This window comes from Artemia sp. Qi Xiang Cuo, chromosome 10 (assembly GCF_049724085.1).
Source record: "Artemia sp. Qi Xiang Cuo chromosome 10, ASM4972408v1, whole genome shotgun sequence".
In the NCBI taxonomy this organism is placed as follows: domain Eukaryota; kingdom Metazoa; phylum Arthropoda; class Branchiopoda; order Anostraca; family Artemiidae; genus Artemia; species Artemia sp. Qi Xiang Cuo.
In genome coordinates, this window is record NC_142803.1 from 23,045,520 (window position 1) to 23,064,911 (window position 19,392).

The 19,392-nt window shown below is 34.1% G+C and overlaps 1 long non-coding RNA gene across 2 annotated transcripts in view; it reads left to right on the plus strand.

The window, feature by feature from the left end:
* The window catches only part of LOC148947596 (uncharacterized), a 30,484-nt gene extending 12,132 nt beyond the window's left edge, over window positions 1-18,352 (plus strand). Inside the window, exons 2-4 of one of the 2 annotated variants that reach the window (XR_016142383.1) lie at window positions 13,636-13,807; window positions 15,746-16,240; window positions 17,448-18,352. This is a non-coding gene — a long non-coding RNA (uncharacterized LOC148947596). The remainder of the gene's footprint in view (window positions 1-13,635; window positions 13,808-15,745; window positions 16,241-17,447) is intronic. The other variant, XR_016142384.1, reaches the window with a different exon arrangement.
* Window positions 18,353-19,392: the final 1,040 nt, after the last annotated feature.

Below are 19,392 nucleotides of genomic sequence, written 5' to 3' on the forward strand. Positions count from 1 at the left end.
TGGTGGTTAGTCCAATATAATAACTTGATTGGTCGGTTTTCTAAAAAAAAAAAACTTGTCATGCTATAATGTACTTAATTTAAAAAAAAACCCGATATAATGTCCCCACACTGACGAGATTTGTGAATTTTTTGCGATAAGATACTTGCGTAAAGGTATTGCGATGGTTAAGAATGCCTTAAATGTAATTAAGGAATGGGATACTTGCATCAACAATACAAAGAATAAACTCAGATACTTAATAGATTTGACGTTTAAAAGAGACATTGCTAGAAAGTATTCAATAGCTTAATTGAAAAGTAACGATAGAATAACATTGTGACTTGACCTAGCTTTACCTCGCCTATTTGGTCTGTATAATACATAAGTAACGTTTGAAAAATATTGTCAATTTAAAAAGAAAGGGCTGAAAAGTGTTTTGTGGGGGAGGGGTGGCATGGAGGGGGGAGGTGCACGAGGGTTCAGTTAAAGGGGATACAGTGGCACGGGGGGTTTCGGTTATACAGGGGTTCAGTTACAAGGGGGATTCAGTTGCACGGGGGTTGAGTTAAATGGGAATTGAGTTCCATGAGAGTAGTGCTTTGTCGTGGTTCAGCCGTGAGGTCCCTTACCACAACCCCAAAGGGCTCCGGTCCCCCCCCCCCAAACCCCCAGGCACCCCCCAGTCCCCAAAGGGTCACTAGGCTCCCCAAGGGGCCGGGGGTTACCATGTAACATTTAAATTGTCTTGATTTTCAAAGTTCCGTTTGAAGGACTCTGTTGTTTTAAACCAGTGTGATTTTTTCTTTACATGGCGTTCGTTCAAAAAAGCGAGAATTTCTGTTAAATAAATAATTCTTATATTTTTTCCGTTCAATTGAAGGCGAGGATTTCTGTTAAATAAATAATTGTTATACCTTTTAAAATGACTTCACGGGGTTTGAGGGGGCTCTGTTGTTTTAAGCTGTTTGATTTTTTCCAAACCCACAATGCATTTTTGTTACATGCTAAATTTTGCCTTTTTTTTCAAGGAAGCGGATACGTTCAATAACCCCCCTTCTGAAAAGAAAGCAAGATGGAGAGAAGGTGTATGTGTGTACACACAAGTACACACATGTACACACATGTATACACATTGCTAGAAGTTATTCAATATCTTAATTGAAAAGTAACGATAGAATGACATTGTGTCTTGACCTAGCTTTACCTCTCCGATGTGGTCTGTATAATACATAAGTAACGTTTGAAAAGTATTGTCAATTTAAAAAGAAATGGCTGAAAAGTATTTTGAGGGGGATGGGTTGCATGGAGGGTTGAGTTGCACGAGGGTTCAGTTAAAGGGGATACAGTTGCACGGGGGCTTCGGTTATACAGGGGTTCAGTTACAAGAGGGATTCAGTTGCATGGGGGGTTGAGTTAAATGGGAATTGAGTTCCACGAGAGTAGTGCTTTGTCGTGGTTTAGCCGCGAGGTCCCTTACCACAACCCCAAAGGGCTCCGATCCCCCCATCCCAACCCTGAAGGAACTCCCCGGGCCTCAAAGATTCTCTGGGCTCCCAAAGGGGCCGTGGTTTACCTTGTAACTTTTACATTCTCTTGATTTTCAAAGTTCCGTTTGAAGGACTCTGTTGTTTTACGGGGGTTCAGTTAAAGGGGATACTGTTGCACGGAGGTTTCGGTTATACAGGGGTTCAGTTACAAGGGGGATTCAGTTGTACGGGAGTTGAATTAAATGGGAATTGAGTTCCACGAGAGTATTGCTTTGTCGTGGTTTAGCCGTGAGGTCCCTTACCACAACCCTAAAGGGCTCCGATCCCCCCCCCCCCACCCCCCACGAAACCCCCCGGCCTCCCAGGGTCGCTAGGCTACCCAAGGGGCCCGGGGTTTACTTGTAACAGTTAAAATCTCTTTATTTTAAAAGTTGCGTTTGAAGGACTCTGTTGTTTTACGAGGGTTCAGTTAAAGGGGATACAGTTGCACAGGAGTTTCGGTTATACAGGGGTTCAGTTACAAGGGGGATTCAGTTGCACGGGGGTTGAGTTAAATGGGAATTGAGTTCCACGAGAGTAGTGCTTTGTCGTGGTTTAGCCGTGAGGTCCCTTACCACAACCCCAAAGGGCTCCGAGGCCCCCCCCCCCGAAGGAACCCCCCGGTCCTCAAAGGTTCTCTAGGCTCCCAAAGGGGTCGTGGTTTACATTGTAACTTTTACATTCTCTTGATTTTCAAAGTTCCGTTTGAAGGACTCTGTTGTTTTAAGACAGTCTGATTTTTTCTTTACATGGTGTTCGTTCAAAAAATCGAGAATTTCTGTTAAATAAATAATTCTTATATTTTTTCCGTTCAATTGAAGGCGAGGATTTCTGTTAAATAAATAATTGTTATACCTTTTAAAATGACTACGGGGTTTGAGGGGGCTCTGTTGTTTTAAGCCGTTTGATTTCTTCTTTACATGGTGTTCTTTCAAAAAGCGAGGATATTCCGTGTGATTTTTTTTAGGAAGTTTAATGAATTTATTAGTTACCGAGAGTTCAATGACTCCCCCCCTCAATGACTTCCAGGGGTTTTATGACTCCTCCTCACAATAAATTCAGATGGTCTTAGGACTCATCCCCCTAGCCATAACTCCATTCAACCTTGAGCGAAGATATAAAAGTTTGATGAAGTATTTTTCTGCTTAAAAAATACATTAATAACTTCCAAGATGATAGCTTTTTGTACATAACTTAAAATGTCAAAATATGCTTACAGTCCTAACAATTACGCTCTGTGATTGGTCAGAAACATGATGTGACTTTACAACTGGTATTCTATGACTGGTTATTGACACTACCTAATCTATTGCGTGTATTAAATCAGTATTTTTTACGCAGTGGAACGATAAACACATAGTCATATCTTTAAAAAAAAAGTGAAGATGGAGCATTTTAATAAAGTGTGTTTACATAACAAGGTTATTGTAGCATTGAATGCTGACAATGAGAAGTATTTAAACTTTGAAACAAGTACAGGTGGTAGCACTATTGGAAATGTATGCATGCATTGTCATGACAGTAAGGAATTAAATTTCTTTGGAATACCGAAAAAATTCAACTCTTATGTTGGTGGTTATGTGAGATTGAGATCTCCAGAGATGATTGCACTCAAAGAGAATGCCGACATAAAAATAATCGTTGATGAAAGAGGACAACTCCTTGCTACTGTTGCAGGTAACATATTACCTACTGATGCATCCAATCGTCACCTTTCGGGTATTAGCATTCAAAGGAAGATCAATAAAAGAAAGGCCTACTCTTCTACTAATATCGTAAACCATATCTTGTCTACGTGCCGAAACTGTTACCTGTGTAAAAATAATGTGATACTAGACAGTGAAATTGCCAGAAAAATAAAAAGGACATTGACAAAAAATATCACGATGGAATATAAAGATGAATTGATGAAAAACAAAGCACCAGAAAACGTTACTGCCATTGATCAAACAGTCATTGAACCAAATAATACCAAAGACGAAAAGCATATTGAGCCTGTTGATGAGACACCAGTAAAAATTGAGTATGACTCAAAATGTAATAATGATTATTCTACTGATTACGAACTAAGAAAAGACAATAGCTATAATATCAAGAGAGAACATGGTGAACTATTTTATGGAACAGATTCAAAATGTCCAAAGTTAATCATTGATATTAATTATGTATCATAATATATTTTTTGTATTAATATTCTACATAGCATTATTTCATTAAAAATATATTATGCATTACATTTTTATGTGTTCATTATTTTTAGATTTCGCAAGCATAAAAAACTTTTAGAATGTCTAATAAAAAGTTTGAGATGTAAGAAAAGGAATTTGCATACATCTATTGTCAGACACATGTGAACAAATTCTTTCTTGAATTCGACTCCTTGATAAATAAAAAAAGACATTTCATTCAATAAATTATGACGACACTCTAAGTTAGCAACAAACTCTTTCTTGAAGTTACATCCTGTATACACAATGAAGAAATTTTATTTAAGGAATTATCAAAAAATTGTAAATAAGTAACAAATTCTTTCAAAAATATGTTAATATGTTTAAGCAATAAATATCTTTAAGCTTAACCCGTCTTTATTCTTTAGAATAGTTTTATTCATTTCATTAAATTATGAAGAAATTGTAAGTAAGTAACAATAGCTTTCTTGAATTCGCTTCCTGGACACAATACAGATATTTATTTCAAGAAATCATAATAAAATCGCTATTAAGTAATAAAGTCTTTATTGTTTTCACCTATTGGATACACAATACTGAAATTTCATTCAAGAAATTATGAAGGAATTGTAAATAGGTAACACACTCATGTTACCTCATGGATACACAATGCAGAAATTTCATTTAAGAAATTATCAAAATTTTTAAGTAAGTAGCAAATTCTTTCTTGAATTCGCCTCCTGGGTAAATAAAAAAGACAGTTCATTAAAGAAATTATGAAAAAATTGTAAGTAAGTAGCAAATTCTTTCTTGAATTCACCTGCTGGATAAACAAAACAGACATTTCGTTCGAGAAATTTGTTTTCATGACTTAGATACACGATGTAGAAATTTCATTCAAGAAATTATGAAAAAATTCTCAGTAAGTAACAATTTCTTTCTTGAAGTCAACTCTTGGATAAACAATACGGAAATTTCATTTAAGAAATTATTAAAAAAAAAACAATTTCTTTCTTGAAGTCAACTCTTGGATACACAATACGGAAATTTCATTAAATAAATTATGAAAATATTTGGAAGTAAGTAACAAACACTTTTTGTTTTCACCTCTTGGATATACAGTACAGATACTTCATTAAAGAAATTATGAAAAAATCGCAATTAAGTAACTTTTTTTTTCTCTTTATCAAAAACAATTTTCACTTAGCTAAACGATGTAGAAATTTAATTCATGAAATTATGAAAAAATTCTCAGTAAGTAACAATTTCTTTCTTTAAGTCAACTCATGGATATACAATACTGAAATTTCATTCAAGAATTTCATGACTTAGATACACCATGTAGAAATTTGATTCAAGAAATTATGAAAAAATTCTCAGTAATTAACAATTTCTTTCTTGAAGTCATCTCTTGGATACACAATAAGGAAATTTCATTCAAGAAATTATGAAAATATTTGTAAGTAAGTAACAAACTCTTTATTGATTTCACCTCTTGGATATACAGTACAGATACTTCATTCAAGAAATTATTAAAAAATCGCAAGTAAGTAACTTTTTTTTTCTCTTTATCACAAACAATTTTCACTTAGCTAAATGATGTAGAAATTTAATTCAAGAAATTATTGAAAAATTCTCAGTAAGTAACAATTTCTTTCTTGAAGTCAACTCTTGGATATGCAATACGGAAATTTCATTCAGGAAATTATGAAAAAATTGTAACTAAGTAGCAAATTCTTTCTTGAATTTAACTGTTGGACAAACAAAAAAGACATTTATTTCAAGAAATTATGACAAAATTCTAAGTAAGTAACAAACTCTTTATTGTTTTCACGAATTAGATATACGAAGTAGAAATTAAATTCAAGAAATTATGAAAAAAATCACAGTCTAAGTAGAAAATTCTTTATTGAATTCACCTGTTGGATAAACAAAAAAGACATTTCGTACAAGAAATTATGACAAAATTCTAAGTAAGTAACAAACTTTATTGTTTTCACGAGTTAGATATACGACGTAGAAATTAAATTCAAGAAATTATGAAAAAATTCTCAGTCTAAGTAGCAAATTCTTTCTTGAATTCACCTGTTGGATAAACAAAAAAAAAAAAGACATTTCGTTCAAGAAATTATGACAAAATTCTAAGTAAGTAACAAACTTTATTGTTTTCACGAGTTAGATATACGATGTAGAAATTAAATTCATGAAATTATGAAAAAATTCTCAGTAAGTAGCCATTTCTTTCTTGAAGTCAACTCTTGGATACACAATACGGAAATTCTTTCTTGAATTCACCTGTTGGATAAACAAAAAAAAACATTTCGTTCAAGAAATTATGACAAAATTCTAAGTAAGTAACAAACTTTATTGTTTTCACGAGTTAGATATACGACGTAGAAATTATATTCAAGAAATTATGAGAAAATTCTCAGTCTAAGTAGCAAATTCTTTATTTAATTCACCTGTTTGATAAACAAAAAAAACAAAAAAGACATTTCGTTCAAGAAATTATAACAAAATTCTAAGTAAGTAACAAACTTTATTGTTTTCACGAGTTAGATATACGATGTAGAAATTAAATTCATGAAATTATGAAAAAATTCTCAGTAAGTAACCATTTCTTTCTTGAAGTCAACTCTTGGATACACAATACGGAACTTTAATTCAATAAATTATGAAAATATTTGTAAGTAAGTAACAAACTCTTTATTAATTTCACCTCTTGGATATACAGTACAGATACTTCATTCAAGAAATTATGAAAAAATCGCAAGTAAGTAGCTTTTTTTTTTATTTATCACAAACAATTTTAACTTAGTTACACGATGTAGAAATTTAATTCAAGAAATTATGAAAAAAATCTCAGTAAGTAACAATTTCTTTCTTGAAGTCAACTCTTGGATACACACAATACGGAAATTTCATTCAAGAAATTATAAAAAATATTTGTAAGTAAGTAACATTCTCTTTATTTATTTCACCTCTTGAATATACAGTACATATACTTCATTCAAGAAACGTGATTAAACACGTTTTGAAACTCCATTTTATTTGTATGACTTTCCTTGTCACCTTTCAAAACGAACAGGGATTCCCCACTGGTTCCTACACATTACAAAAAAGTGAGCAGTACGAAAACTCCACGTTTTCAACCAGACTGTTTTTTTAGGGACCAATCATGAGAGACAGGCAAAGGCGACAGAGATTTATTTCATTTTTTTCAGGTACATGTAGCCGAGGTACCGTGCGCGCACGAACCCTCGTCTAAATGAACCTTAAAAAAATGAAATAAAGCACTACTCTCGTGGAACTCAATTCCCATTTAACTCAACCCCCTTGCAACTCAATCCCCCTTGTAACTAAACCCCTGTATAACCGAAACTCCCGTGCAACTGTATCCCATTTAACTGAACCATCGTAAAACAACAGAGTCCTTCAAACGGAACTTTGAAAATCAAGAGAATGTAAAAGTTACAAGGTAAACCACGGCCCCTTTGGGAGCCTAGAGAACCTTTGACGACTGGGGGGTTCCTTCGGGGTTTGGGGTGGGGGGATCGGAGCCCTTTGGGGTTGTGGTAAGGGACCTCACGGCTAAACCACGACAAAGCACTACTCTCGTGGAACTCAATTCCCATTTAACTCAACCCCCGTGCAACTGAATCCCCCTTGTAACTGAACCTCTGTATAACCGAAACCCCCGTGCAACAGTATCCCCTTTAACTGAACCCCCCGTAAAACAACAGAGTCCTTCAAACGGAACTTTGAAAATCAAGAGAATGTAAAAGTTACAAGGTAAACCACGGCCCCTTTGGGAGCCTAGAGACCCTTTGAGGACTGGGCGGTTCCTTCGGGGATGGGGTGGGGGGATCGGAGCCCTTTGGGGTTGTGGTAAGGGACCTCACGGCTAAACCACGACAAAGCACTACTCTCGTGGAACTCAATTCCCATTTAACTCAACCCCCCGTGCAACTGAATCCCCCTTGTAACTGAACCCCTGTATAACCGAAACCCCCGTGCAACTCTATCCCCTTTAACTGAACCCTCGTGCAACTCAACCCTCCATGCAACCCATCCCCCTCAAAACACTTTTCAGCTATTTCTTTTTAAATTGACAATACTTTTCAAACGTTACTTATGTATTATACAGACCACATCGGCGAGGTAAAGCTAGGTCAAGATACAATGTCATTCTATCGTTACTTTTCAATTAAGCTATTAAATACTTTCTAGCAATGTGTTTAAATTTGTGTAATTGTGTGTACTTGTTTTTACAAGAATAAACATTCTCTCCATCTATATTTATATTCCAAAGGGGGTTATTGAAATTAGCATATTCAATGAAAAAAAAGGGGCACAAATGATCATACAAAAAAAATTCATATTTTGTTAGGAAAAATCAAACAGCTTAAAAAAAAATAGCCCCCTCAAAAAAAGAGAATTAGGTGTAAAATTTATAAAAATTATTTATTTAAAATATATACTCACCTTCAGTTGAATGGAAAAAAATATAAGAATTATTTATTTAACAGAAATTCTCGCTTTTTTGAACGAACGCCATGTAAAGAAAAAATCACACTGGTTTAAAACAACAGAGTCCTTCAAACGGAACTTTGAAAATCAAGAGAATGTAAAAGTTACATGTTAACCCACGGCCCGTTGGGGTGCCTTGCTAACGTTTGTGGACTGGGGGTTACTTGCGGGGTTGGGTTGGGGGTATCGGAGCCCTTTGGGGTTGTGGTAAGGGACCTCACGGCTAAACCACGACAAAGCACTACTCTCGTGGAACTCAATTCCCATTTAACTCAACCCCCGTGCCACTGAATCCCCCTTGTAACTGAACCCGTGTGTAACCGAAACCCCCCGTGCAACGGTCTCCCCTTTAACAGCAACTACGAGCACCTCACCCCGCCATGCACCCCCTCCCCCTCAAAAAACTTGTCAGCCATTTATTTTTAAATTGACAAAATTTTTCAAACGTTACTTATGTATTATACAGACCACATCGGCGAGGTAAAGCTAGGTCAAGTCATAATGTCATTCTATCGTTACTTTTCAATTAAGCTATTGAATACTTTCTAGCAATATCTCTTGTAAGCGTCAAATCTATTAAGTATCTGAGCTTATTCTTTGTATTGTTGATGCAAGTATCCCATTCCTTAATTACCCGTGAGGCATTCTTAACCATCGCAATACCTTTACGCAAATATCTTTTCGCAAAAAATTCACAAATCTCGTCAGTGTGGGGACATTATATCGTGTTTTTTTTTAAATTAAGTACATTATAGCATGACAAGTTTTTTTTTTTAGAAAACCGACCAATCAAGTTATTATATTGGACTAACCACCAACTTTCTCTAATCGACTGACGCACACAAAATCTATTTAATAATAAAAAAAAACATGTCTGCCAAGCCATGTAGAGCTCATTGTAATAGGCAAATGACCCTGGTAACCCAATTACTTGAAAGTACACACACAACCTGTTTGGTACGGAGGGGCCATAGAATCCAGACGAGCAACTCTACTAGTTTCTGACAAATTATGGCCAAATTATTGCTAGCTTTATCAACTGGTACAATTATAAATTCATTCTGTATATTAGCAATTGCTTGTTTTATATTGGCATTACAAAATATTGAATTTTTCTCAGAATCTGTTGGATTAATTCTATACTCGACATGCGGCAGGCTTCTATATATCGATTCTCATTGTCGCTTGTCTTCTAACCGCAGACGATTTGAGACAATTTGCTGTCTTTTAATATTGCGGTTTTTTCAAAGATATTTCATTATTAAAGCAAGTCCGATTTCTAACAACGATTTCTACTAAGCTTCCAACTTTTGGTTTTCTTTTTTAAGGCTTTTGAATTATTGTATTCTCTTGTTAAAATATATACAAATATTTTTGCAATTACCAGCCGCCGAGCCCCAGCACTCGGCGCGTGGCAGGGTTTTATATGTATGGATTCGTATTCTCGCTTATCTTCTAACCGCAGACAATTTGCTGTCTTTTCACACTGAGTCTTTTCAAATAAATTTGATTATTAAAGCAAGTCCAATTTCTAACAACGATATTTACTAAGCTTCAAACTTTTGGTTTTCTTTTTTAATGTTTTTGAATTGGTGTAATCCCTTACTAAAATATATAAAAAATATTTTTGTAACTACCAGTTTTTTGCTCTTTACGCAATTTAATGTCTTTTCATGATGTATCTTTTCAAATATATTTGATTATTAAAGCAAAACCAATTTCTAACAATGATTTCTACTAAGCTTCAAACTTTTGGTTTTCTTTTTTAAGATTTTTGAACTTTTGTAATCCCTTGTTAAAATATATAAAAATATTTTTGCAGTTACCAGTTTTTTGCTCTTTACACAATTTAATGTCTTTTCATGCTGTGTCTTTTCAAAGATAGTTGAAAATTAAAGCAAAACCAATTTCTAACAACGATTGCTACTAAACTTCAAACTTTTGGTTTTCCTTTTTAAGCTTTTTGAACTTTTGTAATCCCTTGTTAAAATATATACAAATATTTTTGCAGTTACCAGTTTTTCGCTCTTTACGCAATTTAATGTCTTTTCATACTGTCCCTTTTCAAAGATATTTGATTATTGAAGCTAGTCCGATTTCTAACAACGATATGTACTGAGCCTCAAACTTTTGGTTTTCTTTTTAATGTATTTGAATTGTCCCTATATAGAATCATCATTTTTAATGATTACAAATTTTGTTTTTTGGGATTTCCTTCTCAAATTATCTTAATAAAACAAACTTCCGAAAAAGAAGTTTTTCAAGAGAAGAAAAAGTCATTTTAAACTTAAGATCTGTAGATACAAATATCTGTTAAAATTCAAACTCACAAACGACCAGAAATTACTGTTAAAGAAGAAATGAAACCAAGATCGAACAGAAATTAAATAAACAATTATAGCAAAAAACATTAAGCGAGTAATAAAATAAATGAATAAATAGATCTTAAAGCAAGTAATGCTTAAATTGAATATGCAAATCGAGCTCAAAACGAAAAAAATATTTTGATATTGAAGCATAAATGAAACTCAAAACGAACGGAAATTAAATAAACAATAAATGCAAACAAACATACAATAGATACTAATATAAATGAATAAATAAATCTTAAAACGAGTGAAACTTATATTGAATATGCAAATCATGCTTGTAACGAACAAAAATCACTACAAACAAGAGTTTGGGTATCGCCTCCTTCCTTCACTGTAGAAGTATAATACCATCTGCGTCAGTGGCACTTGAACGTGCTTGAAAACTGAAACCAATTTTTATTAAAAATATTTTCTTTTGTACTTAATATTGAAAATAAACTTCAAAACTACATTAAGATTTTGAACTGATGAGCTTTCAGCAATTAACATCATTGTAAATCAAATTTTCAGTTTAATTTATTAGTTCTTTCTAAAGTTGTTCAAGACGAATATAGTTTCTCCAGAAACATGAGTTTGGATACTGCCCCCTTCCTTAACTGTAAAAACCAAAAGCCTGCGTCACTGGCAATGATTATTATATTACAACATTTTTATTTCATTATTACAGCATTGAAAATGAAAATACAATTACAGAGAAATAAAATCTTGAACTGATGGATCTTTCGACAATTAATAACAATATCTATCAAATATTCAATTTAATTTTGTTTATACTTTCCAAGACTGTTCAAGATACGTATAGCTTTCAGTAAAGTGCCAATGACGCAGTAGGTTTTTAGACTTTTACAGTGAGAGAAGGAGGCGATACCCAAACTCTGGTTTGTAGTTATTTTTGTTCGTTTCAAGCTTGATTTGCATATTCAATTTAACTTTCACTCGTTTTAAAATTTATGTATTAATTTACATTAATATCTATTGCATGTTTGTTTACATTGATTGTTTATTTAACTTTTGTTCGTTTTGAGTTTCATTTAAACTTCAATAGCAAAATACTTTTTTTTTGTTTTAAGCTTGATTTGCATATTCAATTTAAGCATTACTCACTTTAAGATCTATTTATTCATTTATATTATAACTTGTTGTATGTTTTTTGCTATGATTGTTTATTTAATTTCTTTTCGTTTCATTTATTCTTTAGTAGTAATTTCTGGTCGTTTTGGGTCTTAATTTACACAGGTATTAGTATCTGCTGGTCTTAATTTCAAAATGGCTTTTAATTTTCTTTACAAAACTTCTTTTTCGGAAAGGTTTTTTTAATTAATTTTTTCCGTTTTTGATTGCAAAAAGTTTCAAGTTTTAAAAAATTCCTTATTTCAAAATCAAACTTTTTTTTCAACATCAAATGTTCATCAAATCATCAAAACTAGTATCAAGGTAACAATATGAAAGTAAAAATATGGGTTTGTGCCAACCTTGGAGTTTTTAATATCTGATGTTTGAACTATTTTTTACCAAATTGGCTATCTCAAAATTTTTATCGGATAGGGGCCAATGGCCCTTTGATCTCTTTTAACTCTTTAAGTGTGAACTAAAACTTTCCATTTTCAATCAAATTCGCCCTCTCTGAAGTTTATACGAGCATTCCTTCTATAAGAACCGTATATGCCCCAGTACATAACTTGCAACGCCTGTCAACAATTTTTAAAAAAACAATCACCTCAAACCTTTTATCGGATGGGTTTGGAGAAGAAAAAGAATGGAGGGGGAGGGGCTAATTGCCCTCTGATCTCTTTTGAGTCTGTGAAAGTGAACTAGAACTTTTAATTTTTAATCAAATGAGCCCTCTCTGAAGTTTATACGAGCATCCCTTCTATAAGAACTATACATGCCCTCCAGGCACAACTTGCAACGCCTATTCAGGGACCTGAAGAATTTTGTCGACCCCGGAGTTTTCATTTTATGATCTTTAAACTATTTTGAAAAAAAACGCTCTCTCTAAGTTCTTATCGAATGAGATTGAGGAAAATAGAGCGTGGAGGGGGGGGGGGGCTAGTTGCCCTCCGATCTCATTTGAATCTAAAAAAGTGAACGACAACTTTCAATTTCCAATCAAATGAGCCCTCTCCGAAGTTTATATGAGCATCCCTTCCATAAGAACCATATATGCCCCCAGAGCATTATTTACAACGCCCGTCCCAGGCCATAGGGGGTTGCGTCGACAAAGGAGTTTTTCTTATCTGCCCTTTAAACTATATTTAACGAAATGGCTATCTCAAACTTTTATCGGATGGCTTTGGGGAGAAAAGGGTGTGTAGGGGAAGGTGTGCCCTCGGATATGTTTTGACTCTTAAAAAGTGAACTAGCACTTTCAATTTTCAATCAAATGAGCACTCTTTGAAGTTTATACGAAGTCCATTAAAAGTAAAGAACTCCATTAAACCAAAAATAAATAAAAATAGAATCAAAATGAGTATCAATAAATAAATGAAACCCAAAAGAAACAGAAAATAAAATAAATAACAGAGTCAACCTCAAAACGAGCAGAAATTAATGTGAGTTGGCTTCTAAAACTCTATGCTTTCTAAAAGCCAGAAAATAATTGTTACTTTACTGCAAAAAATCTTTTAAATGTTTTCATTTTTAGAACTTCAAGAAATCAAAAATTAGTTAAGATCTAATGGAGTAAATATCAGCATATGTATATTAAACTGACAATACACATTATTTCTCAGTAAATTTATTTGATTTTCTTTGTTTATAATTTTCATGGTATATAAAGCTAGGAACTACGCTCTTCTAAATTTTCACCGTTTTATATTTTAGAAAATTCTTTAATAAAATGAAAACCTTGTAATTAAAATTTAAAAAAGATCTAAAATGACCTTTACGCTGTGTAAATTTGTTTTATTCCGCTTTTTTTTATAAGATGAACTCTATGGCAAAATTACCCAGCGATTTTCTTTACTCATATTCTTTAACAGAAATTAATTCTTTTGCGTTCCCTCTTAACTTGTCTTTTAGAGACGTAGTTTCATGTTTTTTTTGTTTTTTTTTCAGGATTCATGATAATGTTGGGAATAGAACAAGTCAAAATCTTTAATCGAGTTTCTTTCAGAGCGGGTTTTTGAGTAGTTTGCAACTTCGCTCTCACGTCGCAATTTGCTTATATTTTGGGACAGAGATCAAAATCAGTTTCTAGGAAGTTTTACAATGTTTGATGGCGAATCAGGTTATATATCATTTTTAGTACATGTTTTTATACATAAAGATTGATTTTTGATACGAGCTCATTTTTTCTCAAATCGAGCAAAATAAGTTGTAAAAATGGTTATTTTCTTAATGGTGTACAATATCCTGAAACTGAAAGAAAACAAGAAACATTTTATTCTAGGAACGATTAATTCAAAAAATTTAACGTTTTGTTGAGAATTTTTTTCAAAATTTTATTTGAATTTTTTTCCAAACGTGGGCTTTACTTAAGCTATTCTACACAAAAGAAAGGGAGAGAAAAAAACCCTAATATCCCCTTCAAGATTAGTCTGAGGGTTCTAGGCATTTACCCCCTGGCAATTACCCCCCAGAAAATACCCCTCCCCCAGAAGATACCCTCCACGGAAAATACCCCCCAGGAAAATACCCACCCCCTGAAAATAACCCCCGAAAAATACTCCCCCGCGGAAAATACCCCCTCCCACGCACAAAAATACCCACCTCCCCCCGGAAAATACCCCTCCTCCCCTTGGGAAAAAAACATGTGGGAAAACCCACCCGTAAAATACCCCCCCCCCCCCGTGGAAAATAAGGCTTTCCAAATTTTAGAATTTTATTTGAGTTTTATTTTTTAATTTCCGTAGGGGGAAGGAATTTGGGTACTTGTCTATTATGCGTCACTCACTCAAGTTTACGCTGTATAGAACTCGAGAACACACCGGTTTTTTCGTTATTTTCTTCATTACTTTAGGAATAATTTTGGGCTATAGATTTGCATATAGGGGGGGGGGCTAAAGTATAGCCGGTATGCATGTAAAGTGTGTTTGGTACAATTATTCTGCATATTAGATAGATGTATAGATAAGTGTATTTTAAAGTCAAATATTCGGCCATGAACACAGTAAGAAAAACATAAATGAAAGGCACAAATAATATAACTTTGATCAGCGATTATCATAAAACACTTAAATGAAACTAATAATAACCTAACCTAATAATAACCTAATAATAATACTTAATACTTGAAAAAACGGTCATTGAAAAAAAAAACTTAACACTTTGAAAAAGTACTTAAATAAAACATTACATTTACTTTATACCTACTGGGATTTTTTTTTTTTAGCTAACAAAATTTCCGGATACCTCACTATTATTCAGTAATTTTTAGTGACCATATACCTAAACAGAATTATTTTCTGATTTTAAACTGTACAAATACTTTACCCCCCCCCCTCCTTCTTTATGTGCAAATACGTATATAGCCCAAATTATATATATCCCATATTTTCTGTCGCTTGCTTTTGTCTTGTCTCGCGCTCAGCTGAAGACAAAACAACAAGGAAACCGGTTTGTTCTCGAGTTTTACACAGCGTAAATTTGAGTGAGTTGCCCTTAATACACAAGTCCCAAATCTCCTCTCCCATACAAAAATTAAAAAAATCAAACTCAAATAAAATTCTCAAATTTGGAAAGCCTTATTTACCACGGGGGACGGGGGGAGGGGTATTTATCAGAGGGGGGGGGGTATTTACCCGGAGGGGTATTTACCGAGGATTTATTTTCCGTGGGGGGAGGGGGTTTTTCCTATGGGGGGGGAGGTTATTTTCCGGGTGGGTATTTTCCAGGGAGTATTTTCCGCGGGGGATATTTACCGTGGGGGTTATTTTACGGGGGATATTTTCAAGGGGATAAACACCAAGGGTGAACGCCGGCCACCAGTCTAAGACCCCCCCTCCTTATGAAGATGAAAAATATCAGCCTAACAGCACAAATCCTTCGCATCTTCCAGACCGCGGACCCCTACCCCCTTTCCCATTAATTAATTTCCAAATTAATTTTTCAGCTTTAAGTTAAAAGAAAATGCTAATTTCTACAATCTTCAGTTTTTTTTATCTTTTATTGTGCCATTTGTCAGTTTTCTATCATTTCCCGCCTAAGCTTACATTTTCTTTTTCAGACCCAGAATGCAAATGTGAGAAAAACTGTCCATGTAACTCCTGTGGTTGTCATTGAGTTGCAAGCCCTGACATGTCCTTTATAATCACCATATTAGACATTTTATTCTTATCGTAGGCTAGTAAAGTTTTTTTGGGCCATCGTGTATTAAAATTTGCTTATTATCTTGTTCTAGTATGCGATTTTTTTTTTACCTTTTGTATGATTTTTTACTTAAATAGTCTTATGTTAAGAGTAACCTGTTGTAGCAAAGTGGATTCATGCTCTGCTTACCAAGACGGAGTACCAGGGTTCGATCCTCGCTGCAGAAACGTTGGCCGACAAGCTTACTACTTGACCCTGTAAAAGAACTCACCAACTGAAACATCAACTCGACGCCCTATGTGCCAGTAATGGCTGAGGAGGATCTTTATCCTTTTTTTTTAGTCTTATGTCAGAGAGTAGATTGGAATCGAGTTAAAATTGCTAATGTTGACGAGGATGTTGAAAAAAGGTGGTAAGTGCATACTACTACTAATACTACTACTACTAAAACTATGGCTACTACTGAAGCTGATGGTATAAAGGTGAAGCTTTCAGGAAATGTTTAGGGGGGTGTTTAACTGAATCAAAATACACTACAAGCATGTAGATTGTCAAAAGGTGTACCAGCAATATCTCAGGAATGGCTTAAATTATCAAGCTGAAACTTTCATGGTATGGTGGGGCAGATTTGAAGTAGCCAAAAAGAATTTTCTGCTTACTACTTCTACGAATTACTGCAACTAGTGAAGCTAATAGTATTTAGGCGAAACTTTTGAGGAATGTTAAGGGGAAGTTGCAACAAAATCAAAACACAAAATATGCATACAGGTTCTTAAAAGTACATATAAACAATATCTTTACCAGTCAGGGTTTAACTTCCTAGAATTGAGGATTCTTGTACTGTCTAAGAAAAAGATTAGGTTTAAAGGCTGTTTTTTAATGTATGTCTTTTTTTATATATATTCCCTTATGTATTACTGAGGACGGCCCTTGGATACAGGATTGAAATATTCACTTGAAGTTTGAGTTTCATTGTCTTACAAAAAAAAATCCTGTTGATCTACCTGCTGTTTGCGTTTATGATGGAAAGGCAATACTTTCTTTGTAGCTATTTAATCTTTTAGTAGAGAGTATTTTTTCTGACCATATTTCTAAATATTACAGACATCATAGAAAAATTTATACTGATAAGTCTCTGCATTGTGAGAAATAGGGAGCAGCTGCATGTGTCCCGCCTCTCAATCTTTACTCCCCCCCTCACACTTGGATCCTCCGTTTTATTTTGCCGAATTGTATGCCAATCACCCTTAAATGTGCTTAAAAATTATTGTATGGAAACTAAAAATATCCTCTGTTTAACAGACTCCCAATCTGCAGTACACCTGCTCCAAAATATCAATGGAATTGACGATGAAAAATAAAGTATAGTAGAATTAGAATGCAGCTACTCAATCTTCATACAAAAGACAGTTGGATATATTTCCAGCATGTCTCGAACCATAAAGGCATCAAATGTAACAAACCATTATTTCTACTAGGCATAAAAACCCCTTCCTTAGCCCCAAGCTTGTCCTCCGACATATATGCAAGGAATACATTTAGACAAGAACTCAATCAAGTTGCTGCAAACAGATGCCGTGTCCTTTCCACTCAAGACTTTATACATTTATATATTTCAGGTGCAAGGCTGGTACCCTTGATCTCAATAGCGTTCTACCAAAAACGGTGGTTACATCATACTCCATTGTGTTGGATTTGCTCCTCAGCTGATGAACAACCCAGAATGTCTTGTTGAATGCCTGTACTGTTGTAAGAAGACCATTGCCCCCAAGCACCAGTGCTCATTAGCTTTAATACTAAATAGTCTACATTCAATGCAACTCTGAAATCTATGCTTGAACCTCATCATACAATAAACTACATCTAAGTCATCCATTGAGACACTAAAGAAGGCACAAACCTCCTAGCGATCTCCATGTTACACCAGGTTTTGAAAATTAGATCTCCATGTTTTGAAAATTAGATCTCCATGTTTTGAAAATTAGATTATGAATAATGTGTTTGGACTGAGCAGTGTTGGTTTTTAATATAGCGATAGAGAAAATACAAGAAGTATAAAAGAGATTCAACAAAAGTAAATGTTCTAATGCATTTAGACACACCATTTGAAAAGATGAAATGGTGCTAGCCGTATTCCTCCCAGACAATCCTTCTCCCGTGGAAAATTACTCCCTTAGAAAGTACCCCCTAGAATTCCTTCCAGCTTGAAAATTGCCCCGTGAAAAACCCCCCTTGGCAAATTCACCTTCCAAATACCCACGTGGAAAATTTTCCCCGCATGCAAAATTAAGAAGCCCAAAATAAATTTAGACAAGTAAAAATAATTGAGGAAAGAAAAAAAATTGGAAAATTACGAATATGTTTCAAAATATAGGCAGGTTGTATGATATAGAATGTTCGATTGTGTTTATTTTTACATTTTTTTCAAACTAGTATTTTTCGTGTTTTTGGGGTCGAATTATTATAGCAGGGTAATATAAAAGTTACAGAAATTATGAAATTAGTGGCAACTGTAGAAGAGTTGCTTTATGATGGAAGTACAAACAGCAAACAGGCTGGGACTAAGAAGTACGACTAATTCCTTCACATGGAATTGGTTTGTCACTGAACAGAGGGGTCACATGCCAATTTTTTTAAGGGGGGGGGCGGGGGCAATTAATTTTACACATTTCCTAGCCATTTTTACCGACTGATTTGTATGGTATCGCTATTAAAGTTATTTCATGAAAAAAATAACACGTATTCATCATCTTTCTTCTGGGAAAAAATGTGAAGTTCTTCATTTCTGTTGATAAGAACTTTAAACGCATAAAGTAGGGCTCTCTAACATGTTGAATCTAATGGTGGGATTTGGATTCTAATCACTTGTCTTTTTGAGGGTGCATTTGCCACTTTTTTTTGAGAACCAGGTTAATTTTCTTAGGCTTGTGGTGTTTGATATTTAACAATACACTTAATAAACTTTATGTGTTTGAAGTCGACGAACAAAAAAATTTTGCTTTTTAAGTGACTCCAAGGCGGAAAAATTTGAATTGTAATAATGCTGAAGTTGGTTCTGGTAATTCATTCAGTAGAAATTTGACGAATTCCTTCGATGCAACAAAATTTAAACAATACCAGATTAATAGAATTACAGAACAAAGTTGAAATACTAGTAAGTAAAACCGTATTTAAAGTTTCAAGACTTGACTCAATTCCTGGGCTTTGCTATAGGCTACAGGTTTTATTGTAGCCTAATATTTGCTTTGACTTTGTCTTTCTACCTTTAATTAGACCCACCTAGGTAAACTTGTAGTGTATAATCACTCGTTAAGGGAACAGGCTAATAAAATAATGCCCAAATATTATATTTTAATACTATTAGACTAGGCCTAGGCTAGCCTATAGGCTATATTATTCAAAAATAATTTCAGATCTGTTGGATATTGAGTATTATTTAAGTATGATTTGAGACTATACATAACAATGTTAGAGAACCGGTGGTTATTTAGACCATGCTGCATATTACAAAGTAAGACATTCAATGTTTAGTATTTTCTTTCAGTTTTGTATACATATATTGCC